Source organism: Schistocerca serialis, chromosome 3 (assembly GCF_023864345.2).
Source record: "Schistocerca serialis cubense isolate TAMUIC-IGC-003099 chromosome 3, iqSchSeri2.2, whole genome shotgun sequence".
In the NCBI taxonomy this organism is placed as follows: Eukaryota; Metazoa; Arthropoda; class Insecta; order Orthoptera; family Acrididae; genus Schistocerca; species Schistocerca serialis.
The window spans coordinates 378,084,891-378,111,804 of NC_064640.1; the positions used below are offsets into that span (position 1 = coordinate 378,084,891).

At 44.5% G+C, this 26,914-nt stretch overlaps 1 long non-coding RNA gene across 1 annotated transcript in view; it reads right to left on the bottom strand.

The window, feature by feature from the left end:
* LOC126471616 (uncharacterized) overlaps positions 1 to 26,914 on the bottom strand; it is a 236,302-nt gene that overhangs the window by 121,531 nt on the left and 87,857 nt on the right. Inside the window, exons 2-3 of the long non-coding RNA XR_007586350.1 lie at positions 8,587 to 8,654; positions 6,198 to 6,215 (exon numbers count right to left, since the gene is read on the bottom strand). This is a non-coding gene — a long non-coding RNA (uncharacterized LOC126471616). The remainder of the gene's footprint in view (positions 1 to 6,197; positions 6,216 to 8,586; positions 8,655 to 26,914) is intronic.

Below are 26,914 nucleotides of genomic sequence, written 5' to 3' on the forward strand. Positions count from 1 at the left end.
TTTTTGAAATAATTTTGTTTTCGTGCAAAGAATGAAATGTTTTTGGTGCTGAGATTGTATTTTTGAGATACTGACGTTCATCTCAGCGTGCTGTACCTAGTTTCACGGTTACCTTTACTCATTTTTACATCTCTTATTCCATGCATTATGGAGGTCCACTTACGGGGTGTCCAGAAAAGGGCTCCCTGATTTCAAAATTAAATATCTCGAAAACAAAGATCGATAGAAGAATGCAGTAAACGGTACGTTTATTGTGAAAGCTGTAAGAAGTTTATACAGCAGTTTGAAATAATCTGCCAACAGATGGCGCTGTACGCTGTACAGCTCATATCAGCATACGTAAGTGAAATAATCGTATGAAAACAATCTTTGCAAACAATCACATCACAATGTTTTCAAAATGTTCACCATTGGCACTACAGAGGTGACCCAAACGAAGAATGAAATTCGCCATCACATTTCGTAGTGTCTCAACCGAAATGGATTCACATGCCACAGAGATCGCCGATTCAAGCTCGTCCAGCGTGGCGGTATGCTTCGGGTAGACCATGTCTTTCACTGTGTTCCACAAAAAAAGTCACAGAGAGTCAAATCCGGCGAATATTGAGGCCAATTCATGCCTGCACCAGTAAATTTGGGATATTCCAAAGCAATGACTCGATTCCCGAAGTATTCCTCAAGAAAGCGAAACACTTGTTCGGTCCGATGTGGTCGGGCTCCATCTTGCATAAACCATTCAGTACCTGGTCGATCCTCTAACGCTTGCTGTGTGGTGACAAATTGTACCAAAATTGCAACGTAACGTGCACCAGTGACCGTTTCTCGAATGAAAAAAGGGCCAATAATGCCTCTGCTGCGTACTGCAGCCCACACAGTAACTTTAGAGAATACAGGGGTATCACTTCACACCAATATGGCTTTTCGGAACCCCAAAATCTCCAGTTCTGCTTACTCACGTATCCATTATGTGGAAGTGTGTTTCATCTGTAAACCAGATGCAGCCAACATCAAGTCCTTCACTATCAATCATTATGAGTATCTGATTAGCAAAGGCAACCCTTTGTTGTACAGCTCGTACGGGTATGGCCTGGTGCGTTTGAATTTTCAATGGAAACATGTGTAGGCTCTTTCTCAGTATTTTCTGCGTGCTGGAACGCTTCAAACCAGTCTCAGATGCAATTCTACGGACGGATGACATTGGATTTCGCTGAATAATTCCAGAAACTGTGGCGATATTTTCAGGCGTAACTGCGGTTTGCTTGCGGCCAACATGCCCCACTAGATCATCAGTTACGTTGCCTGTTCGTTGAAATTTTGCGAAGAGCGTACGAATGGTTTTCGCATCGGGTCCTTTTGGAACATTAAATCGTGCTTGAAAGCTTCGCGTTGTTGCCGTAGAACTCTCTTCTAACCTGTGGTACTCTAGCACCAGAAAAACGCGTTGTTCAATGGAGTACATGGTTTTAATCTCTTCCTTCGGTACGCTAACCTCCTTTCACGGTTCAACAGTGGAACTGATCGCTCTCGTCTCGTCTCGTCTCTCTAAAATCACGGACATCCTCTGTCCGGAGATGGGGGAGGCTAAGCAGCAGTGCTGCTATTCCTCCTTTATCAGCTCTGTTGTCATATGTGGCCTCTGGGCTTCGGATCGCTATTTATACTAGGCGTTACGTATGGCGATTACAGCGCCATCTGTTAGCAGCTTTTGTAACTATTATTTCAAACTGCTGTATAAACTTCTTACAGCTTTCACAATAAACATACCGTTTACTGCATTCCTCTATCGATCTTTGTTTTCGAGATATTTAATTTTGAAATCAGGGAGTCCTTTTCTGGACACCCTGTATGTACTATGAAAGTATGTTGCAATGCAGTTAAGTTCTCATTAAATTGCCTCCTTCCTCCCTAAAGCCTTTCTTGGACAGTTCATTTGTCTTTGGCGATTTTGTGTGTTTACATCTGGTATTTTGGAGCATTACAATCAGGTCTTCGTTTTATTTAATAGTTGATTATGGAAAGGAAATGAAATACAGTCTGTAACCTAATCGAGAGCTTTAGCACCATACCCAGAACATTAAATGTTGCAGCCTTTCTCAAAAGTTCCTTTTGTACATTACCTCGAGTGAACCTAGATCCAATGTAATGAAAGGAAATACTAGCCAGTGTATATCATCGATTATATTTTTGTAGTGTCGAACATGATCTGTCATCTTCTTCTCTCTAAACTGGTGCTTGGTGAGGTGATGCATTACTGATAAAGTTTTAAAATATCAGTTCCTCATTGTTAGATATTAATACCATGAGTAAAGTAGGCCAAAGGAAGTCCATCATTGAACTGTCAATATTAAATACATCATCAAAATGCATTACTTTTAGTACAATTTTTTGTGCTAAAGTGTCGGAAAATGTGAGACCAGAGTATGGAACACCGGTTTAGCATAACTACGTTTAGGTATCAGATCAAAAATTAATTTAAAAAGCTGTATGAGCAACTCAATAAGATAGATATTTACTTTTCTAGTGTAGAAAAGGGTGCAGTATATTCTCTTCCTCTGAAAACGTTCTTGTTTGGTTTGTTATTGTTCATACGCTCCGTTTCTCCCAAAATAACGTGTTGACTATTTCTTCAGCCTGCTACATGTGTTTTGTACAGTTACAGAACAGTAATTCAGACATGGGATTAACGTTGTGGTACCTAATTTGAGTGTTCACAGATATGCTTCAGGCTTCAAGTGTATGTTAGATATCAACTGCATTCTTCCAGTAGCTGATAATAACGCATAGCGCTTACTTGCTTGTTTGTTTCCCTGTTTAGCATGTACTTTACCCAACATGTGTCTTGCACAGTTATATGCTTGGTCAAGTTCGTTTTGGTACAGCTCATATAGGTCTAAAAATTAGGTGTCAACTGCCTGCGCAGGATGCGATTTTTGAGCCACATGCGTTTTGTTATAATTTAGATGTGGAAGTAGGATGGGAGCTCTTAATCTGAGAGTTTACAGTTGTGTTTTAGTTGTGTGTGTGTGTGTGTGTGTGTGTGTGTGTGTGTGTGTGTGCCTAAATATCATTGTGACACTTGACTTAAAAATTCCAATTTTGTGTTACTGACGTATTTTTGCAGATGTTGCAGATATTGACATAACATTTTGACACTTACAAGCATCATGTCGTTTCATAGAACAATTTAGATGTGGAAATATTTAATTTGTGGTCCTTTGTCCCTTACACCAAGTCTGATACAGAGCTCGAACCATGGGCGTTCAGAAATGCTGCTGAACCTGCAAGTTCATGGCCTCAACATTGTGTGTGTGTGTGTGTGTGTGTGTGTGTGTGTGGTTTTTTTTGTTGTTAAAAACAGAGCTTACTTATTTTAGTCAATGAAATACTGCAAGTTACACTCTTTATCTAATTTTTTGATAAATTCTTTTGAACGTAAGGGCAAAAAATATAGATAGTTTGGGAACATTTGAACATGGACAAGATGGCGGCTCTGGGGCTACATATTGAATGGCTGTTTCATCTTAATGATCACCTCTATAGCAATAAATGGGGTATGGCTTGCTTGATTGTCAATGTCATCGTGTATAAAGAAGGCACGCTGTGTCAAGTTATGATGACATCATAGACTAGTGGGACATGGGTTGTGATGGCATGCTTAGGGCGCTGACCTGCGTCACGTGACGTCACAAATATAAGCAAAGTGCACTGGAACATAAATAGCAATGCTACTGGGAACGCATTCCATTGTTCTCTTGGTCTATGGGTTTATTTCTGTAACAACCAACATTGCATCAGTCGGTGTCGTATAGCAAACATTGATTAATCTCAGTAGCATATTCCGTTGTGCTCAGCAGTATGCTGAATCTGGGTTTTCAAATTGTGGATTATAGGCCAATATGCTCACACCGTACACAGTAACAAACACCAATATACTCCGTGGAAATTATTTAAACCAACCACCTCTGGGAGTGTGAGCATTATTTAATCCGGTAGAGTGCGTATTCACTCTTCAGTTGTAATGAGTGATTTGTTGTTCTAACGATCCCTGTTGCACCGGTAGAGGGAATACTTCACACTTCAGCTGCAGTAGCTGTTTCACATTCACATTTAGTTTTACGTCTTCACCGAGTGCAGTACTTGATTACTACTGGAGCGACACACCTGGAGTGAGGACACTGGTGTGGTTGTTGCTTACTACATAGCGAAGCTTCTACATCCACAGTTCACATGTTTAGAGTGAGTTTAGTCCACCTGCCATACTGACTCGCGCTCGTCAAGCGCGGCTATACGTAATGTGTGCAGGTGTTGTTGGTGACTGTTTAATTGAGCTATATCTCTTACCTAGGCCATTAAATTCCAGTCATTATTACAATTTCCTCGCCAGAGCATTGCCAGAATTGATAGATGACGTGCCACTCGCTACAAGAGAGCACATGTAGTTCCAGAATGATGGGGCGCCGAGATATTTCAGTCGTCCTGTGCGTCGATTCTTGAACGAAGTTTCCAGAAAAGTATATTGGCAGAGGTGGTTGTGTACTGTGGCCTAGTCTGGACTTTTTTGGTGTGGGGAGAGATGCGTAAACTTGTTTACAAAACCTCTGTTGAATCATAGGAGCATCTGCTGGTCCGGGTAGTAGCAGCAGCAGGAAAAATTAAGGAGACCTCTGCACTCTGTTACCGTGTTAGACAGAAGATATCCCACCGGTGTAACGTTTGTATACAAGTTAATGAAGGCACTTTTTAACGTGTACTGCAACTGAAGTAATTGTATTGTGTGATCTTGTTTCTCTTGGCAATACAAATTAAAAGCTGTTTGTGGTACTTTTCGTCTACTGTAAGATTTGATACACGTATAAAATGGTGCCTCAAAGGAAAATACATTAGAAAAAGTGTTTTCAGTTGCCCAAGCAACCTCTCAGATTTAGCTGATTTAATTAATTTTCTTCCAGAGAAAACTCCTTCTACAGGTTTAAGAAATTCTCACAGGAAATTATTAGAGAAAATATTTGTTTTTATGTCCGGTGCAAACCTCCCGGAATTTGTCGGTTAAAATAGTTTTCACCCTGTATATTGATGTAAGCTCTTAAGGGAAGTCGAATTTTTCTATTTGCGATATTGATAATTTGTTGTATCATCATTCCACTTGTTTTGTCTGTAGAAAATACGATGTTATTACGTTCACCTAGGAACACACATAAATATCTCATAACTACACTTCTTCAGATTGTTACATTGTTAAATCTTATTTTAAGGTTTCTTGGCCCCTTCAGCAGAAAGTGTGTAATTTTTCTCTATTAGTGAACTTTTAAAGCTTGGTCCCCGTCTTTCTAGTTCATGAAGCAAGGCATTACACTTATGTCCTACATTTCTTCACGAGTCAAAAAGGTAGGCATGGGGGCGGAGGAACTACTTGGGCAGGATAGATAGACTTATGTTGAGTGTCCACAGAGGTGGCGCTGGTTACGAAGTTGCTAAAGCGAGTAATTAATTTCGATCCAAACAGTATTCTGAGAAGGAAATGGTGGATTTCGCAGCGTACTGTATTATTTGTTCACCCGTAGTCGCAGATAACTCGCTCAAGAAAGAAACCACATCAGAACTGCTGAAGTAAACCAATCACGACAAATCCGGACCTCTGTCCTGCGTATTGATTCGTGAATTTTAAATAGAATCTCGCTGCCCAGGTCAGGGCGAAGGACGAACGTTATAAATTTTTCTGTGCTGTGAGGTTATTATGGTTTTACGCAATTTTTCCTACCACGTTAGAAAATGTTTCTCGCTTGAAGAACGTTTTTAAGATCGAAGGATTACAGTCTTTAGTTGTAGTGTTGGTGGAGAATAACATTAATCGAGATTCCAAAGGACCGACGTAAAATGAATGATGGTTGCTAGGTGAAATTTTTGATGATGTTATGAATTTGCAGCGTACTTCTTACAGGACGAACCGGAGCGAGGTGGCTCAGTGGTTAAGGTGCCAGATACATACAGGAGGGCCTAAATTAGGTTTTCCATGATTTCCTTGAATTGATTAAGGTGAAAAAGAGGATGGTTCCTGTGAAAAGGACACTTTCCTTCCTCTGTGCAGTCCCAGTTTGGGCTTCGTCCTGCTACCTCGTCGTTGACAGGAATTTATACTCTAACACTGCTTTTATAGGGCGACGAGTAAAGCAGATAGCAGCTGCGTAGCACGCACTCACCCGAAGTCCCAGGTTCTCCTGAAACAGAAAACAAATCGTATTTTTAATGTACTACAGCTAATAGAAAATTCTGAGTCAGATGAAACATATAATTTGAATTGCGTCGCTGGTAACCTTAATTTTATTTATTCAAAACAGATGAAATGAAATGAGCCTATGGCATCGTTGGCCGGGAGGTCCCAACCGGGGAAGTTCGGCCGCCCAGTGCAAGTCTTATTACAGTCGACGCCACATTGGGCGACTTGCGCGGCGGTGATGAGGATGAAATAATGATGAAGACAACACAATACCCAGTCCCCTAACGGAAGAAATCTCCTACCCGTCCAGGAATTGAACCCGGGCCCACTCGCATGGGAGGCATGCGTTGTCACCCTGTTTTTTCCCATTTTGTTTGATATAGTTCGTTGCGTTTGGTCTGGGCAGACGTCAGAAGACATCCGTTCAAGTTTAACGGTTTCATTCAAACCTTGTACACCTCTAGTAGGCCATTAAAACAACATAATGTGCAAGTACTAAGGTGCACTACCCTGGCAATTCCGAGAAAATCGCAAGACAAGGTTTACGCTGCTATTATGTCGATTATATATCTGTGCGTAGGTGCCGGCCCTTTGAGTTCGTGGGGATCAAGTGATCAGCGTTCGAGCTTCGTAAAATATACGTGTATGAGGCCACGGTTCGACACCCGCCCAGACGTAATTGTTAATATATTTTTCCGTCCCTGGTTATATTATCTAATTTATATGGCATTTGAGAGCTAGTATAATTTAAAACATCACGTATATTTGCATGAAGTTTTAGTGGAAAAATGGTTCAAATGGCTCTGAGCACTATGGGACTTAATATCTGTGTTCATCAGTGCCCTAGAACTTAGAACTACTTAAACGTAACTAGCCTAAGGACATCACACACATCCATGCCCGAGGCAGGATTCGAACCTGCGACCGTAGCGGTCACGCGGTTCCAAACTGAAGGGCCTAGAACCGCACGGCCACACCGGCCGGCGTCTTAGTGGATTTCACGCTATTTGACTATTTAGTATTTTTAGTTAAATTCCGTTGTACATCACCAATTGTCAGCACCTATATTTGCGTAAATGTTGCGTGACGATTGGTTTGCATCCAAACTATCGGAAGAAAGAGAAATTTTTCAAAATTTCAACGAGGTGTGTTTTCACCTAGAAACTCTTAAGATTCCCTGTAAATATGGGAAAACTGCATTCGTTCGATGTAGAAGACGCCGTTTCAATTAATGTTTATCATGTCTATATAGAAAATACCAGCCTGCAACGTGTGATTTCGAGAGAACATCCGACGAATAATTGTACATTACTCTTGTGGTCTGGCACATTGTGACTTTCTTTATTATCGATTGTGAACAACGTCATTGCCGCGGGGGTTTAGCCGAGCGGTCTAGGGCGCTGCAGTCATGGACTGTGCGGCTGGTCCCGGCGGAGGTTCGAGTCCTCCCTCGGGCATGGGTGTGTGTGTTTGTCCTTAGGATAATTTAGGTTAAATAGTGTGTAAGCTTAGGGACTGATGACCTTAGCAGTTAAGTCCCATAAGATTTCACACACATTTTGAACAATATCATCATTCACATCGTTATTTATAGAGGTCTGTCTTGGGCTTTCCGAGCCCGTCCCTGGTCCCTGAAAACTTAATTAAAATAGTAAATAGTCAAACAACATGTGAATTTTACTACAGCTTCATGAGAGAGATTTTCTCCTTCATTATATTACCTCTCAAATGTCATATAAATTAAGTAATGTGACCAGCGACGGGAAAGATATAGATTAAGATATAAGTAGCAGCTGGATTCGAACCGTCGTCTCCTCCATAACCTTCCTACCAAGCGCGAACTCTAACCACTCGCCTTTTTTTTCCTTTTTTTTCTTATTTTGTTCGTTATGGGTCGTTGCATTTGTTCGGGGCTGACATCGCATGACATCCATTCAAGATCATCGTCGATTCGTTCACTCACTTATTTTATTACAGAGGGCAGCTAGCCCTCTGACCGAGGCGGCCGGAGTGGCCGAGCGGTTCTAGGTGCTACAGTCTGGAACCGCGCGACCGCTACGGTCGCAGGTTCGAATCCTGCCTCGGGCATGGATGTGTGTGATGTCCTTAGGTTAGTTAGGTTTAAGTAGTTCTAAGTTCTTGGGGACTGATGACCTCAGCAGTTAAGTCCCATAGTGCTCAGAACCATTTGAACCATTTTTGTTATGCGAAGTTTAAGGTAGTCCTGCATTAGTTTATTAGCAAAATAAACTAAACATGTAAAAAATGCTAAAGAATACCTGAACATACATATAAACAGCTCAGAATCATCTATCCTATTTCACAATTCGAATGTTTTCTTAAATCCAAAATATCAGGTTGCACAAACTTACTGCTCCTCGCTTTGCATAATTTGCGGGAGGTACTATCTGCTCTTCTTCCTCGGCAGCTACCAGACATCCTGAAACAGAAATAACGATTATGGGGGATTTTTTCTAATGGTTATTATGATTAAATAGGAACACTGGAAACAAGACTATACAATAAAGGGTACGGCATACATATTTTACTTATTGTATTGTATTGTATGTTAACCGGGGACCTAGAAACGACGGAGAGACTCCGTCCCCGCCGCAGCCGCAGTGGTCCACAACCCCACGACGACTACCGCAGTCCACTTCACCCCTCCGCCGCCCCACACCGAACCCAGGGTTATTGTGCTGTTCGGCCCCCGGTGGACCCCCCCAGGGAACGTTTCACACCAGACGAGTGTAACCCCTATGTTTGCGTGGTAGAGTAATGTTGGTGTACGTGTACGTGGAGAACTCGTTTGCGCAGCAATCGCCGACATAGTTTAACTTAGACGGAATAAGGGGAATCAGCCCGCATTCGCCGAGGCAGATGGAAAACCGCCTAAAAACCATCCACAGACTGGCCGGTTCACCGGACCTCGACACAAATCCGCTGGGCGGATTCGTGCCGGGGACCAGGCGCTCCTTCCCGCCCAGAAAGCCGTACGTTAAACCGCACGGCCAACCGAGCGGGCTACTATTTTACTTATTACTAAATGAGTATTACAAATACATAATGTTACGAACTAAAATGAAGACTTCTAGAGTAAAAGATATTCAACAAACGTGAGGTACCATGATGTCAATACAAAATTTTTGCTGCATTTGTTCGTAATATTTTTGTTTATCATCCTAATAATATGTTAATTGGACACTTTTTCATATTTCTCGTTTGATATTCATTATTTTTAGTGACTCCAGTGTTGCCAATTTAAAGGAAGTTTACTGTAGTTGCGAACAAAAGATATAGTTACAAGAGACAGAGATTAATACCGGTGACATATTTATTTTTTAGTTGAGTAGTGGAGCAGTCACAGCAGAGGTGCTATGAAAATTTTTGCCATACACGGACAAAATGCAATTTGATAAACCACAGCAAGAAGCGGTGCTGTTTCTTTAACTTCAACGTGATAAATACTGTAACCCCCCAGAGGAAAGCCACTGGCTTTTCGGAAGAACTTCTGGACACTTAGGTCCATCGTGACCCGTGTCCGCCATCCTGAGAACTAGCGGTTGTGATGAATTTTAATCAAAAATGTTGTACTCCATGGGAAAGGTTAAAAAATGCTATGTATGGGTAGGACCACAATGAGCCAGGGCAGATTCCTTGCGTGACCAGCGTCGATACATATACTATGATGAGGGTGTTCAGGGATGGATGGATGGCAACACTGACTTGATTCGCACCCTTCTGACGATGCTCTGTGAACCCTGTGGCATCAAGGCAGTGACACAGCACATCAACACCATACATATGTATTGCGTCACAGTGAGTCAACGGAGAGAATGGAAACGCATTTTGGATAAGTCTATGCACTACCAAAATGCGTATTTAGTTTACCATACAGATTTCGTTTTACTGTATTGAAACATCATCAGTAGTTAAATTTTCGTCATTTGTCTGCCTACATCAGGAAGTATAATCGGTATGCGTATTTGTTAGGTATTCCTGTCTTTGGCATCAGAATTCCAGACAAATAAATGTGTATGCAGACACTTCCGAATGTAAGCCGAAATCAGATATGGCGACGCTAGAGATCAGACTATTACCTTAGCGATATTTAGTGGTTTGTCCAACGTCTCTTCGGATTTACTATCACTCCAGTAACTACTGTTACCTGTATTTATACATCCAGATATGTGTAGATGAGCCTCATAAAATATGTAAAGTCATTAGACGCGGTCCAGTTACACCTCAAAATGTCCGTTACCATATTACAAAATTCTGGTCCAGTAAGTTAATCATCTGTGTTCATTTCGTGCACTATCTGGAACTTGAATTAGCAAAGCATTACGTAAAGCCACAGTATGTGTCTTCAACTTCACCTAATCGTAAAGCAAGTAACTGCTGTGCAATGTAGCTAACGTACTTATGAAAGCTAATGCATTAGTTCTCCATCCAGAAGTGACTGCTTCGAATATTCCTGGTGGAAGGAATGTTAATCAGTACTGTTTGACAAACGAAGCTTTAAGCAGTGATGAAGTCAGTTTATGGCTACCAAAAACGTCCCTAACAGGAAGTATCGTTTCACAACAGTTCGAAGTCTACAGTAACATTTCAGTCTGTTTTATAATGAAAATTTCATCATTTAGCGGGTTTTGTAATGAAAGAGAGATCACCAGACAATTAGTTAGTTTACTGAGTTAAAACACCAAGCTCTTTTCAGTTTTCCATAAATGGGGGATTATGACTGCTGATTAAGATGACGACAGAACTTAGGCTGCTGCAATGATATTAATCCAATACATCTGATGTGGTCGTTAACAGAATTATCTCGCTTCCCCTACGAAACCCTTTAAACTATAAACCTTTCACTATTAAATTGGCTGAATTGTTACTGTAGACTAGAAACTGCTATGACGCGATACTCCGTGTTAAGGATGTTTTTGACAGCAGTAAAGTAGCATAAGAAGTTATAATACAAAATGTGTACACGCTTCGAATTTATTTGAAGAACTGACTTGTTGCAGAAACGCATTTGAAGGCAAAAAAATGTTTTGCAGTGTGAGGCACCAAATCTACAGCAAATTGAGGAAGCTTTATTCTTTACGGTTTCCAACTCGTTTACGAAAGAGTGCACGATACCTCGTCCCCAGATAAGTTTAAATGAAAAATGTTATTTTGCGCAAGTTTAGACTTGTCCATACACGCACTGTAGTCGTTAGCTTAGGACACTAATGTTAGTTTTGCTTTACTCGTCGTTGCCTATCACAAAGAGATATTGCAGAGAAGGAAAGAATAGTTGCCACCATCTTTTCAGTACATTTTTGCCTGGAAGCTAGTACAGGAACATTGTTTTGAGCGAATGTCTCAATGTTCGGATAAGACTCTGCACACCACCGTAAGAAGTACATGAAATTCAGCCACTTACAGAGAGTTACCTTCAGACTGGACAATTTTCGGGGTTGAGGCCGATTTTCTCAGTGGGTCACTGAAGTGTAACTGCGGTAAAAGATGTGTGTCATACCACCAAGTAGGAAGTAGTTCTACCTGTGAGTAGTTGCTGTTCACTTCGTCGTGTAAGACTACAGCAAAGTGAGGAAGCTTTCTTCTTTACGGTTGCCAGCTCGTTTACGAAAGAGTACACGATACCTCGTCCCCAGATAAGTTCCTGTTATTGTAAATGTGGTGTCACCGCCAGACACCACACTTGCTAGGTGGTAGCTTTAAATCGGCCGCGGTCCATTAGTACATGTTGGACCCGCGTGTCGCCACTGTGTGATCGCAGACCGAGCGCCACCACAAGGCAGGTCTCGAGATACGGACTAGCACTCGCCCCAGTTGTACGGACGACGTAGCTAGCGACTACACTGACGAAGCCTCGCTCCTTTGCCGAGCAGACAGTTAGAATAGCCTTCAGCTAAGTCCATGGCTACGACCTAGCAAGGCGCCATTAGCCTTACATAGCTTGTATCTAAAGAGTCTCACTTATATCGTCAATAGCGATGTACCAAGGATGGATTAAAGTTAAGTATTCCAGAAGCTACGTACTTTTCTTTATAGCATTCATTATGTATCCTGTTACAGACCTATCTCTTGCCTGCGTGAAATAAACGCGTGCCTTTCGGCTACTTCCGTGGCGTGGCTGTCTTGTTACGCCACAACAGTTGGCGACGAGTCAACGGAAAGGGTCTTGTTCTTTGTAATTGCTTACATTTACTTGTGTCATGGCTTCGCCAGATGTACTGTCCGAATTTTATCGCTTGCAGAATCAGCAGACGCAGGCGTTATTGGATGCCCTTGGACAGCTCGTCCAGGGTCAACGTGCACTGCAAAACGATGCGGCAGCCGCGGCTTCACTGCTACCGCAGCCACAACATGCTGTTGCACCCACGTTCCGGCAATTTGACCCAGCTAAGGAAACATGGACGGAGTGGTCACGCCAGTTTGGATTTCATCTCGCCGCCTACAGAATTCAAGGTAACGAGCGGCAGCCTCATTTCTTGTCGTGTGTAGGGGTGCAAACGTACCGTGTGATAGTGAAATTATTTCCCCGACGCGACGTAGCAACTCTGTCCTACGAAGAAATTTTGTCTGCTTTAGATGCCTATTTCAAGGAAACAGTTAATGTAGTTGCAAAAAGGTATACTTTCTTTCGTACAAAACGTACGGCCGGTCAAATTAATAGGGAGTGGGTTGCAACATTGCAAGGCCTTACAGGGGATTGTGCTTTTGAGTGTGAATGAGGACTCCCTTATTCAGATACTATGGTACGTGATGCAATAGCACAGAACGTTTCTGATGTTCGCATACGGGAACAGATTTTGAAACTCGTCAATCCCTCCCTTCAACAAGTGATAGACATATTGGATAGACAAGACACGCTTGACTTTGCTCAGGAATCATTTGCAACTTCGCCAGCCGTGTGTCACATTAACCGGCCCGCCGGGCGCGCTGCACGGACCGGTAAACTGCCCTCGCGCACGTCCACGCAGCTGCCGCCACACTCTAAACCAGGTGTGCCGCGCCAGCATACAAATGCAGTGAAATCATGCCCGCGGTGTGCTACTAGACATTCGCGTGAACATTGCCCGTCACGCCAAGCTATTTGCTTTTTCTGTAATAAGAAAGGACATGTTCAAAGTGTTTGCCAGAAAAAGCTCAGATCAGACAATCACACCCATTCCAGGCCCTTTGCTTCGCGCCGGAATCGAACCAAGAATACTCAGGCTCGTGAACCTTCGCCCATGGACATTCATGTAGTTAATTCCACTTCGTCCAGTGCCACTGTCTCTAACAGTGACTGTGTTCGTCCCACAAATACTGTGCGTCGACGTCGCCAGAAATCGCATCAAGTCGCAAGTGCTTCTGTACCAGTGTCAGTTCAAATTGCACAAGACAGTCGCTCTTGTCGTCAGCAGGACAATAAACTTTTTGTCGATTTGGACATTCATGGCCACGTGATAGCATTCCAGCTCGATACCGGAGCTGCTGTTTCATTGATCAATCACGACACGTACAAACAACTGGGCAAACCTCCGTTGCGTGCCGCAAATGTTCAGTTAAATAGTTATTCAGGTCAGAATATCCCTGTGTTAGGACAGTGCACTCTTCTTGCAACATACAAGGGACAAACAAAACTTGTGTCATTTTACGTTCTTCGTTCTTCTACTGCTGTGAACTTGTTTGGTTTAGATTTATTTCAGTTGTTTAACATGTCTATAGTAAATCAGGTCCTATCCGTGAATCAGACTGTGCCTTCAGACAGTGTTTCTCGTCTGTGTGAAGAATTTGCAGACATTTTTGCACCGGGCTTAGGTTGCGCTAAGAACTATGAAGCACATTTGGAACTGAAAGTAAACGCGCAACCGAAATTTTTCAGAGCGCGCAATGTTCCTCACGCATTGCGTGATGAGGTCGCAAGAACATTACACGATTTGGAATCACAAGGTGTGAGTGAATGTGCGCAATGCCTCTTCCATTTCAGCTCCGCTTCATCGCTTACGCCGTACAGGTGTTCCGTTCGTCTGGACGACGGAATGCGAACGCGCCTTTCGCCAGTTGAAATCGGCGTTGCTTTCTAATACTTGCCTTACGCCATTCGATCCCCAGAAACCCCTTTTGTTGATGGTCGATGCATCGGAATCCGGGATCGGTGCTGTGCTTGCGCACAAAGACGGATCGCATGATCGCCCTATTGCCTTTGCGTCCAAATTGCTCTCGTCTGCGCAAGGAAATTACTCGCAGACAGAGAAAGAAGCTTTGGCTCTCGTCTTTGGTGTTACAAAGTTTCATGATTTTTTGTATGGTCGTCACTTTACCGTCATCACAGACCACAAACCTTTGACATCGCTTTTTCATCTGAACAAGCCTGTACCTCCACGTACAGCGCAGAAATTCATTCGCTGGTCTATTTTCCTCTCGCAGTACCGCTACGATAGCTTGTATCGGTCCACTGCTAAGCACGGTAACGCCGATGCGTTGTCCCGTTTCCTGTTGCTGAGGATAGAGCATTCGATTCTTCCGAACTTGCTTGCATGTTCATTGATGCGGAAACTGATGACGTGGTCGAATCGTTTCCGATTGATTTTCGTCGTGTAGATACAGCCACAGCTGCTGACCCTGTCCTTGCTACCGTTTTGCGTTTTGTTGCTACGCAATGGCCTTTGTCAAAGTCTCGGATCGAGGTTCCGTTGGTTCGCCGATTTTTTGCTCATAAGGAGAGACTTTTTGTACGACGTGGTGTTTTGTTGTTGCGTTCTGATAATGATCAGTCCAGAGTCGTGGTCCCACGTTCGTTACAGTCCTCTGTCTTATGGCTTCTTCACCAAGGACATTGGGGTATAGTGCGAACGAAACAACTTGCTCGTCAGCACTGTACTTGGTTCGGAATCGATGCTGCGATTACGAATATGTGCTCTTCTTGCCTGGCGTGTGCCGAACAACAATCCGCACCGCCGCGGAAATTCTTTGCATGGCCGAAAGCCACTTCCCCTTGGCAACGCTTGCACATCGATTTTGCTGGTCCATTCTGGAATGCTAGATGGTTGGTTGTGGTAGATGCCTTCAGTAATTTTCCTTTTGTTGTCCAGATGTCTTCCTCGACGTCATCTGCCACCATCCACGCGTTGTCTGCTATCTTTTACATTGAAGGTCTTCCGCATACTATTGTTTCCGACAATGGCCCACAATTCATGTCCGCAGAATTTCAGTCATTCTGCCAGTCCAATGGTATTCAACATCTGACATCCGCGCCGTTTTCGCCTCAGTCAAACGGTGCCGCTGAACGATTGGTCCGGACTTTCAAGTCACAGATGTTGAAGTTGAAGGAGTCGCATTCTCGGGAGGACGCGTTGTTGCTCTTTTTGTCATCGTATCGCTCTCAGCCCCGAGATGGTCGCTCGCCGGCTGAGTTGCTCCACGGTCGTCCTCATCGCACCTTGATGTCTTTGCTGCATCCGCCGCATCAGGTTCCTGTGCAGCGGCAGTCTTCTGCTTTTGCTCCAGGCGACGTTGTATTCTATCGCAACTATCGAGGTTCACGGCGTTGGCTCGCAGAGCGCATTCTTCGCTGCCTCGGCCGCGCGATGTATTTGGTTTTGGGGGCCTCTGGTGAGGTGCGTCGGCATCTCAATCAGCTGCGCCTCTGTCGTCGCACGGGTTCTGCCGCTCCCCGTCTGCTTTCAGCGACGGTGCCGTCCGGTCAGCGCCCTGGGGACCCATCTACTGGCTCGCCTCATCCCCAGGTGTTACCGACGATGCCTTCCATTTTGCTCCATGGCGACGCGCCGCTGCCGCCTCCGCCGCCGCCGCCTGTCCTCCAGCCGGCGCCGCCCGCAGTGGACGCCTCGCTGCAGCCGCCAAGCGCCTCCCTGGGTCACGCGCCGCCGATCGCTTCCCGTGACCAGCTGTCCTCCGCCATGGAACTCTTGCCCGCTCCGGACCACATGACGTCATCGCGCGTCGGATACCCCGACGCAATGGAGGTCGACCCTTCGGCCCCTCCCGTCTCTTTACGGGCGCATACACCGCATGTTGACGTGCACCCTGGACTAGGTTTTCAGGCGTTTTCTAGATCCCCTCGGACCGAAAGGCCGGGTGCGGGTGGCACAGCCTCGCCTGTTGTTAGGCTCCCCACCTCTTCGCATACGTCAACATGGGGTCCTCCCCACGGCGAGCGGAAGCCTTATAACACAACCGTTCGCCGATTTGCGGGGGAGGAATGTGGTGTCACCGCCAGACACCACACTTGCTAGGTGGTAGCTTTAAATCGGCCGCGGTCCATTAGTACATGTCGGACCCGCGTGTCGCCACTGTGTGATCGCAGACCGAGCGCCACCACAAGGCAGGTCTCGAGATACGGACTAGCACTCGCCCCAGTTGTACGGACGACGTAGCTAGCGACTACACTGACGAAGCCTCGCTCCTTTGCCGAGCAGATAGTTAGAATAGCCTTCAGCTAAGTCCATGGCTACGACCTAGCAAGGCGCCATTAGCCTTACATAGCTTGTATCTAAAGAGTCTCACTTACATCGTCAATAGCGATGTACCAAGGATGGATTAAAGTTAAGTATTCCAGAAGCTACGTACTTTTCTTTATAGCATTCATTATGTATCCTGTTACAGACTTATCTCTTGCCTGCGTGAAATAAACGCGTGCCTATCGGCTACTTCCGTGGCGTGGCTGTCTTGCTACGCCACAACAGTAAATAAATGAAAAATTTCAGCACCAGACCTCCGATGAGACTGAGCAAACATTCATGTAGCTGACGGATAATTATGCCCATTCTCAGTGTGAACACGCATTCGATGAATGTTTTCAGAAGCGTAATTTTCCAGTTACCAACCACTATTGCCACACTAGTGTGCGAAATTGGGCGGTGCATTAATTTATGGAAACACGCACAATCTCAGTTGAGAGTAAGAAGAAGGAAATCAGTCATAGCTGATGACGGGACTGGATTGAACAACCGATCGAGGTGACGCAGTGGTTAGCACACTAGACTACCTTTCAGGAGGACTATGGTTCAAATCACCGTCAGCCATCCAGATTTTCCGTTATTTACCTAAAGCGCTCCAGGCAAATGCTGCAATGGTACCTTTGTAAAGGGCATGGTCGGTTTTCTTCCCTATACTTCCATAATCCGAGCTTGTGCTCCGTCTAATGACAACGCTGTCGACAGGACATTAAACTCTAATCTTCCTACCTTTTTAGGATTGAGAATTTCTTTGTAGGGTGGACGCAGCATGTTCTCGCGGATGGAAACTCATCGACAGATGCAGAAATAACTTCAGTTGCGCCCCAGGGGAGTGTGTTGAGACATTAATAGTGGCTTCAGTTTCTCACAGATGACGCAGTTATCTGCAGTCAAGTACTGTCTGAAAAAAGCTGTATAAATATTCGGTAGAATCTTGATGAGATTGATCTTGTCAATACCATCGGGTCACAGTTGGATTCAATCAACTCATTCAAATATCTGGATGCAACAACTTATGGAACGGTCATATAGGCTCAGTCGTAAGTAAAGCACCACACCAAAAACACAACATATCATCATATACAGTATAATAAAAAACTGTTAGCATTCGAAACTGCTTCCAGTCAATGGGCAATGGATAAATCCAGGTCCTGCATGGTTTTCAAGGGAATCTCCTACCATTCTTCCTACAAAGTAGTGACAAGTTCAGGTAACAATGATGATGGTGGATAACGATGATGCACCCTTCTCTCCAAAGCAGACCATAAAGGCTCAATAATATTGAGATCTGGTGGCTGTGGTCGCCAGGAGTGAAGCGACAGTTCATCCTCGTGATCACAAAACCAATCCTGGAAGATGTGACTTGCGCGAACAGGCGCCTTGTTGTTCTCGAAACACAGCATCATCATTGATGCACAAACATTCTACCATGGGATGAACCTGGTAAGCCAAAATGGTCACATAACCCTTGACAGTAATGCGACCTGGCGGACCATGGAATACCATGATATGACTGCCCAAATCATCACCGAACACCCGCCATGTTTCGCAGTTGGGATGTAAACTCGTCCAGAAGTTGGAAACAAACTGCAACAAGACTCAACCGACCAAACAATACCCAGCTTATGGAGCTCCGTTCGCGTTGTTTTGGTGCTGACTGGGTTCGCGAGTGCAACGTTCAGTTTTGCAGTGACTTTTTCAGCTGCCGATCATTCAACACACACTTTCGTCCGCATTGTGACTTAGGGAACGATGTTCCTCCTCTTTCCCAGTACGCAGTATAAATCTTCGATATGATACCTCCTGAAACACCAAACACTTCGGTTAACTCGGTTACGGAAGCACCCACTACACCAGCACCAACAACTTTTCCACGTTTGAATTCACTTAGCACGGATATAATGCACTCACAATTACACAGAACACCTTTCTGACCACTACTGACTCTTGCAACGTATTAAGGATATTGCACAGGTTCCATAAGTGATCAAATACAACAGAGAAATCTGCAGGCTTGGCTAACATCTGCATTTATGTTCAAGCATGCATTTCTCGCGGTGTTCCCATATTTTAGTCCAACCCCTTAACTGTCTTCGGTTAATTAGTAGTATACTAGCGATATGCAGTCTGTCTACAGAAGAGATTATTTGTAAAGACTCAGGCGATCCATCCTAGAACATCGCACAAGTGGTTGGAACTCGTGCCACATAGGACTAACAAGGGCATATACTATCTTATCTAAAGTGGTCCGACACCCATTAGTGGACATTAATATGGGCTGTGTCCACTTTTACCCTTTATTACGGATTGAACTCTGCAGGGAACACTGCAAATGAGACGTCTAAATGTCTGTGGAGGAGTGGCTCACATTCTTCCTCAAGAGGCGAAACCATATAAGGTAGCGACGTTGGACGCTAGATTGTGGAGTCCAACTCATCCCAAAGGTATTAGACTGGGTTCAAATCAGGACTCTGGGCAGGTCAATCCATTTCAAGAATGTTATTGTCCACATATCATTGCCTCCCAGGGGCTGTTGTATGACAGGGTGCATTGTCACGCTGATACGCTGTCGTATCCGAACTGTTCCTCTATTGTATGCAGTAGCAATGTTGTAAAATGTAGTTATAATCTTCCCAATTTCGTTTTTTTCTAAGCGCAGTAAGGTGACCACAACTTAACCACGAAAAATACACCCATAGCGTAACAGCATCTCCTCTCTACTATACTGCTGGCACTACGTATGACAGGCACGTTCTCCAGACAATCTCCAAAACCAAACCCTTCCATCGAATTGCCACAGGTTATAGCGTTAATTACTCCAAATAACTCGATCCCGGTCATCCACTAACCAGAGGCATCACTCTTTATACCACTCTGTACATCTCTCATGACTGACTGCCGAATATTGTGGCTTATGAGCAGCTGCTCCGGCGTTATTCCTCATTCTTTTTATATTCTTACGCATAGTCATTGTGTTATCTGGACTGCTGGTAGCACTTATGGCTTATGAGCAGCTGCTCCAGCGTTATACCTCATTCTTTTTACATTCTTACACATAGTCATTGTGTTAGCTGGACTGCTGGTAGCACTTCTGGACTCACGAATGATTCATTCCACTGATTTCTTACGATTTTTTACGACCACACTCCGAAATGCTCGGCGGTTCCTGCCTGTCAAGTACATGGAAACGGAAATGAGCGTTTGGCGTCATTGGCCGGGAGGCCCCTTGCGGGGCAGGTCCGGCCACCTTGGTGCAGGTCTTATTACATTCGACGCCACATTGGGCGACTTGCATGCCGGATGGGGATGAAATGATGATGAAGACAGCACAACACCCAGTCCCTGAGCGGAAAAAATCTCCCACCCATCCGGGAATCGAAACCGGGCCCGTAGGACGGCAATCCGTCACGCTGACCACTTTTTTTAAATCTCATTTTGTTCTACACTACTGGCCATTAAAATTGCTACACCAAGAAGAAATGCAGATGATAAACGGGTATTCATTGGACAAATATATTATATTAGAACTGACATGTGATTGCATTTTCACGCAATTTGGGTGCATAGATCCTGAGAAATTAGTACACAGAACAACCACCTCTGGCCGTAATAACGGCCTTGATATGCCTGGGCATTGAGTCAAACAGAGCTTGGATGCAGTGTACAAGTATAGCTGCCCATGCAGCTTCAACACGATACCTCAGTTCATCAAGAGTAGTGACTGGCATATTGTGACGAGCCAGTTGCTCGGCCACCATTGACCAGACGTTTTCAATCGGCGAGAGATCTGGAGAATGTGCTGGCCAGGGCAGCAGTAGAACATTTTCTGTATCCAGAAAGGCCCGTACAGGACCTGCAACATGCGGTCGTGCATTATCCTGCTGAAATGTAGGGTTCCGCAGGGATCGAATGAAGCGTAGAGCCACGGGTCGTAACACATCTGAAATGTAACGTCCACTGTTCAAAGTGCCGTCAGTGAGAACAAGAGGTGACCGAGACGTGTAACCAATGGCGCCCCATACCATCACGCCGGGTGATACGCCAGTATGGCGATAACGAATACACGCTTCCAATGCGCGTTCACCGCGATGTCCCCAAACACGGATGCGACCATCATGATGCTGTAAACAGAACCTGGATTCATCCGAAAAAAATGACGTTTTGCCATTCGTGCACCCAGATTCGTCGTTGAGTACTCCATCGCAGGCGCTCCTGTCTGTGATGCAGCGTCAAGGGTAACCGCAGCCGTGGTCTCCGAGCTGATAGTCCATGCTGCTGCAAACGTCGTCGAACTGTTCGTACAGATGTTTGTTGTCTTGCAAATGTCCCCATCTGTTGACTCAGAGATCGAGACGTGGCTGCACGATCCGTTACAGCCATGCGGATTAGATGCGTGTCATCTCGAGTGCTAGTGATACGAGGCCGTTGGGATCCAGCACGGCGTTCCGTATTACCCTCCTGAACCGACCGATTCCATATTCTGCTAACGCGAGCAGCACTGTCGCGATACGAAAACCGCAATCGCGATAGGCTACAATCTGACCTTTATCAAAGTCGGAAACGTGATGGTACGCATTTCTCCTCCTTACACGAGGCATCACAACAACGTTTCACCAGGAACGCCGGTCAACTGCTGTTTGTGTATGAGAAATCGGTTGGAAACTTTCCTCATGTCAGCACGTTGTAGGTGTCGCCACCGGCGCCAACCTTGTGTGAATGCTCTGAAAAGCTAATCATTTGCGTACCACAGAATCTTCTTCCTGTCGGTTCAATTTCGCGTCTGTAGCACGTCATCTTCGCTGTGTAGCAATTTTAATGGCCAGTAGTGTAATTACAGTGCGAAGAAGCGTTTAACAGTCATTTTTCCCGCGCTCCATAAGTGAATGGGACGGAAAGAATCGCTAATAACTGGTACAGTGCGAAGTTCCCATGTCATGCACTTCAGTGATTTGCAGAGTATGGATGTAGATGTAGTTATTGTAAATTATTTGGAGACAAGGAATCAGTCAAAAATGAAATTACTTTGAAAACAGTAATAATGTCTGTAGAAAACAGAAAACCATTGACTATAAGTTTCAGGTGAGTATTTAGCAAATGTACACTGTGCAAAAGTTCGGTGATAAATTTAACAAGATCTGTAAAAAAACTAAATGAGTCGATTTAATATTACTATGTCTCCTCGCTGAAGAAACCTTTTTCACTGTCCGTGGAAGCTGGATTCGTGCAGTCTGATACACGACAAGCAAAACAGTGAAAATGTTTGTAGAATGTGAGACTCGACATGACTGTCTTCTGGATGACTGACGACCGTATGTTGAATGAAAGGCTTCTCAGGCTGTTCGATAGCGAAATTACGTTTGCAGCTGAAATTGCTGTTTCAGTAGCGACTGTTTTCACAAGGAGAAGCGTAGCAAGAATAACACCGAATGGGCAGTTCTGCGCCGATCGGCCAGCCTCCAGTACTTGCCTTCTTGTGGCTTCTATTTCTGCCATTTTGGACTGATTACTTGCATTTCTTCGGAAACTGACTTCATCTCTCCTATACGGCGACTTTGCCAACCAGTTTGCACTTTGCTGTTGTTCATCCAAAATTTTAAATACTTGTTTCCATAGTTACCGCGTTTACCTGGCTAAAATAAGTTCTGTTACAATATGTGACATTGACTGCGAAAATTACTGAAATCTCTGGTCTCATTTATTCTTAACTGACTCATTTTTCCATAAAATGTAATTGGTGGAAAAATAGTTTTTTTATAGTGTAGTTTAATAATAGACTAGTTTGTATGTAACTGACACTACATGTTTCGACAGATTCACACAGCTGTCTTTTAACGTTGATTTCTTATTTGTACGAGCCGTTTTAGTGTAATTTAAAATATAAGGTCTTACAGAACTTTACTAACTTCTGGAACGCGTAGAGAACGCTGAGTAGATGACGATTTGAACAGGGAGACTTATCCAGAAACCTAGCCTCTGCTGGGTGAGAGAGCAAGAGCAAATTAACGTGGTATTGCCGCGTACTTTATTGCTAACTAACGTGGTATCAGTTTCGAATTCTAAACGTTATTGCAGTAATATTGTAGCTGCAATATGGCCCACAACCACAACAAATTGCCTAAATAACATTCTGCCACACTGGCTACAGTAGGATGAATTAAAATATCCTTTTATTTTTCATTTATTGCGGAGCTATTTCGACCGTGTAACCATTTTTAAATGGCTGCGTAGTGTAAGTTATCAAATGGAAACATTTTCGTTACAGTCAAGCATTCATCAGGTCTCATAATGGCAAAAAACGTAGGAGGCTAGCCGAACTTTACAATTAAAGACAAGGCATCAAACGTTTCATGAGCAGCAATTAAGTAGCGTACCACTTAGGAGTGTAGGAGGGTACTAGCTCATGTGCTACGACTCCTAGTGGCCGGTGAGAGAAGAGACACTGAATGTGTAGTGTAACGCCTGAATATTATACGTTCTGTGAGTACTTTAGCGCTGGGCATGGCTATCATATAAGATGAAGTAATTACCAGGGCGGCAGCAAATACTGTCACTCTTACATCCATCAGATGGGGAGAGTGGAATACATTGTTCAACAGGTTTGTTGCTATAACACAGGAACGATTCTTCTCCGAACATGAGCACCTATTTGAATTGTTACACACCGGCGAATTAAACGTGTCGTGCATTGTTTCCTCGCTAATCTCCAATCTTTGTACACCGACAAAAACCGTGTATCATCTCACAACGAAACTTCAACCGGTTCCCTCTTCCAGACAATAACATCCGTCCTCATATTTTTCCGTCCTATCAAAAATCAATTATCCCTTCCTATCCCACCATCAAAAAGGCTCTCCTTCTTCTATTCCCTCTCTACCTTTCTCTATTCCTTTCTTCTTCATACTGTTGCGCTTTACACATCCCAATCCCCTACTCCCCTTCTGTTTCTTAGCATCAACCCCAACGCCTGCCATCATCTGCTCAGTTACAACGAAACAACTCCCTTTGCTCATAACTTCCCTACACACCTGCAGAACGCCGAATGTTGTCGCTCCCCTAACTATCCTTCCGCAATGCAGACCCTTCAAATTTTAGTGAAAGTGTAGTGTCTCGTTTCCAGATAGTCAACTGTCCGCAACCTATTTTATATGTCTTTTCACAACTTTTATTTTTACATTTACTCTTGAATTTAATTAAAATTAAGAAAATCAGCAGTTTAATTTTGTTTAATACCATCAATGAAATTCATCTTTTATTGATTTTAAAAACATGTGTTGTACCTTTTAATGATATTGTTTAGACTGTAGGTATTTTTAAAGCTATTGCCTGAGGAGCGGCATGTACGTACTGCTGGCAGCTGATTGCCTATTCGTATGGGGCGAGGACGATGACACAAGAAAGAAAGAAAAAAAAACACACATCCTAGGAGTTAATAAGAAAATTTAAGAATACTCCCTGTATCAGAAAAATATTGGAGTATTAAACGTACAAGAAATTGCATTGGTGTTAGCTGCTGTGATGGAGAGAGAGCTCTGCTGTCTCCAGGGCAAGTGGAACAGATTGCGTGTCACGTGACAGGGATGTTACCAAGCGGTTGGAATGACAGTCGAGCGCACGATGGGCAAGACACGCGTTTCATCGTGGCAAGATTCTGGGTAGCTGGCTCATCTCCGAGATCGTGCTGGAACTGAGTCAATGGTGTGAGCATCTCTGTTAGGGAAAACCAACGCTGCCAGTGTCAACAGTCATACTGATAGCAGCAGTCGCCATCGACTATCGCTGATAGAGAGGTCTCATTCGAGCATATCAGTCGTCAATTCACTGCGGTACAACGATATTCATTGAGCAGCCATAATATCCAGAACGATCACATCACCATGGGGTACAGAATCAACTGCTGCACGTGTGCCTATGGTTACTGTACATCACGGATGTTTACTTGTCATGAAATAGGGTCTATGCTACAGCTGTCTTCATCTCTCATGAATGATACAGGGACATATTACCCGATCAAATGCATCCTTTTCTTGGCCTACAACACCCTGTAGCCGGTATGTCTATTCAACAAGACGATGCACTATCCCCTCGCCTCCGAACTACACTGATGAGCCTAAACATTACGAGCAAGTTACCATTAACGTTAGCACGTTGATCCATCTTTAGAACGCAGGACAGCAGTGATTCTGCGTGGCATGGATTCGACAGGTCCTTGGTAGGGTTCTGGAAGTATGTGGCTCCAGTTATCTAGGCGCAAGTCAAACAAATATGGGCCGTTGGTTTGTGGGCGCGGAGATGGCCTTCGATAGTATCACAGATTTTTTCCATCTGGTAAAGATTATGCGAATTTGATGGCTGAGATACAAACGAGAGTTCACTAACGTACTCCTCAAACCACTGTAGCACTATTCTGGTCTGGCGTGATAGTTATCCTGCTCGAAGATGCCACCGCCGTTGGGGGAGACACAGATAGTGTGCAATAATGTTCACGTTGTCCACAGATATCATGGTGCCTTCGGTTGCTACCACAAGTTCTGTGAAAGCCGGGGTAATGTTCTCATAGAATAATACTGCCCCCACTGCCCTGCCGGTTCTCGGCGCTTCAGTCTGGAACCGCGCGACCGCTACGGTCGCGGGTGGGAATCCTGCCTCGAGCATGGATGTGTGTGATATCCTAAGGTTAGTTAGGTTTAAGTAGTTCTAAGTTCTAGGGGACTGATGACCTCAGATGTTAAGTCCCATAGTGCTCAGATCCATTTGAACCATTTGAACCCACTGCCCTGCACCCGAAATGCGTTGCATGTTACGAGCAGCTATTAGCCTGGACACTACTATTGACCTGCTGTAAAAAGAACCATGAGTCATCCGATCAGGCTCCATATTTCCATTGATCCACGGTTCAATGTCGATTATCAAGTGCTACTGCAATCGCAATTTAAACTGTTGTTGTGTCAACACATAGGGGTCGTCCACTAGGGAGCCCAGCGTTCAACAACGTGTCCTCAACTGTATTGTCCGAAACACTTGTGCCTGCAACAGCGATGCACCATGTGGTCAGACCCTCCACAGAGCGCCATCTATCCTAATTCACAGAGCGGGAAGACCTGGAAGTACACTACTGGCCATTAAAATTGCTACATCACGAAGATGACGTGCTACAGACGCGAAATTTAACCGACAGGAAGAAGATGCTGTGGTACGCAAATGATTAGCTTTTCAGAGCATTCACACAATGTTGGCACCTACAACGTGCTGACATGAGGAAAGTTTCCAACCGATTTCTGATACACAAACAGCAGTCGACCGGCGTTGCCTGGTGAAACGTTGTTGTGATGCCTCGTGTAAGGAGGAGAAATGTGTACCATCACGTTCCCGACTTTGATAAAGGTCGGATTGTAGCCTATCGCGATTGCGGTTTATCGTATCGCCTGCTGTTCGCGTTGGTCGAGATCCAATGACTGTTAGCAGAATATGGAATCGGTGGGTTCAGGAGGGTAATACGGAACGTCGTGCTGGATCCCAACGGTCTCGTATCACTAGCAGTTGAGATGACAGGCATCTTATCTGCATGGCTGTAACGGATCGTGCGGTCACGTCTCGATCCCTGAGTCAACAGATGGGGTCATTTGCAAGACAACAAACATCTGCACGAACAGTTTGACGACGTTTGCAGCAGCATGGACTATCAGCTCGGAGACCATGGCTGCGGTTACCCTTGACGCTGCATCACAGACACGAGCGCCTGCGATGGAGTACTCAACGACGAACCTGGGTGCACGAATGGCAAAACCTCATTTTTTTCGGATGAATCCAGGTTCTGTTTACAGCATCATGATGGTCGCATCCGTGTTTGGGGACATCGCGGTGAACGCGCACTGGAAGCGTGTATTCGTTATCGCCATACTGGCGTATCACCCGGCGTGATGGTATGGGGTACCATTGGTTACACGTCTCGATCACCTCTTGTTCGCATTGACGGCACTTTGAACAGTGGACGTTACATTTCAGATGAGTTACGATCCATGGCTCTACCCTTCGTTTGATCCCTGCGAAATTCTACATTTCAGTAGGATAATGCACGACCGCATGTTGCAGGTCCTGTACGGGCTTTTCTGGATACAGAAAATGTTGGACTGCTGCCCTGGCCAGCACATTCTCCAGATCTCTCGCCAATTGAAAACGTCTGGTCAATGATGGCCGAGTAACTGTCTCGTCACAAAATGCCAGTCACTACTCT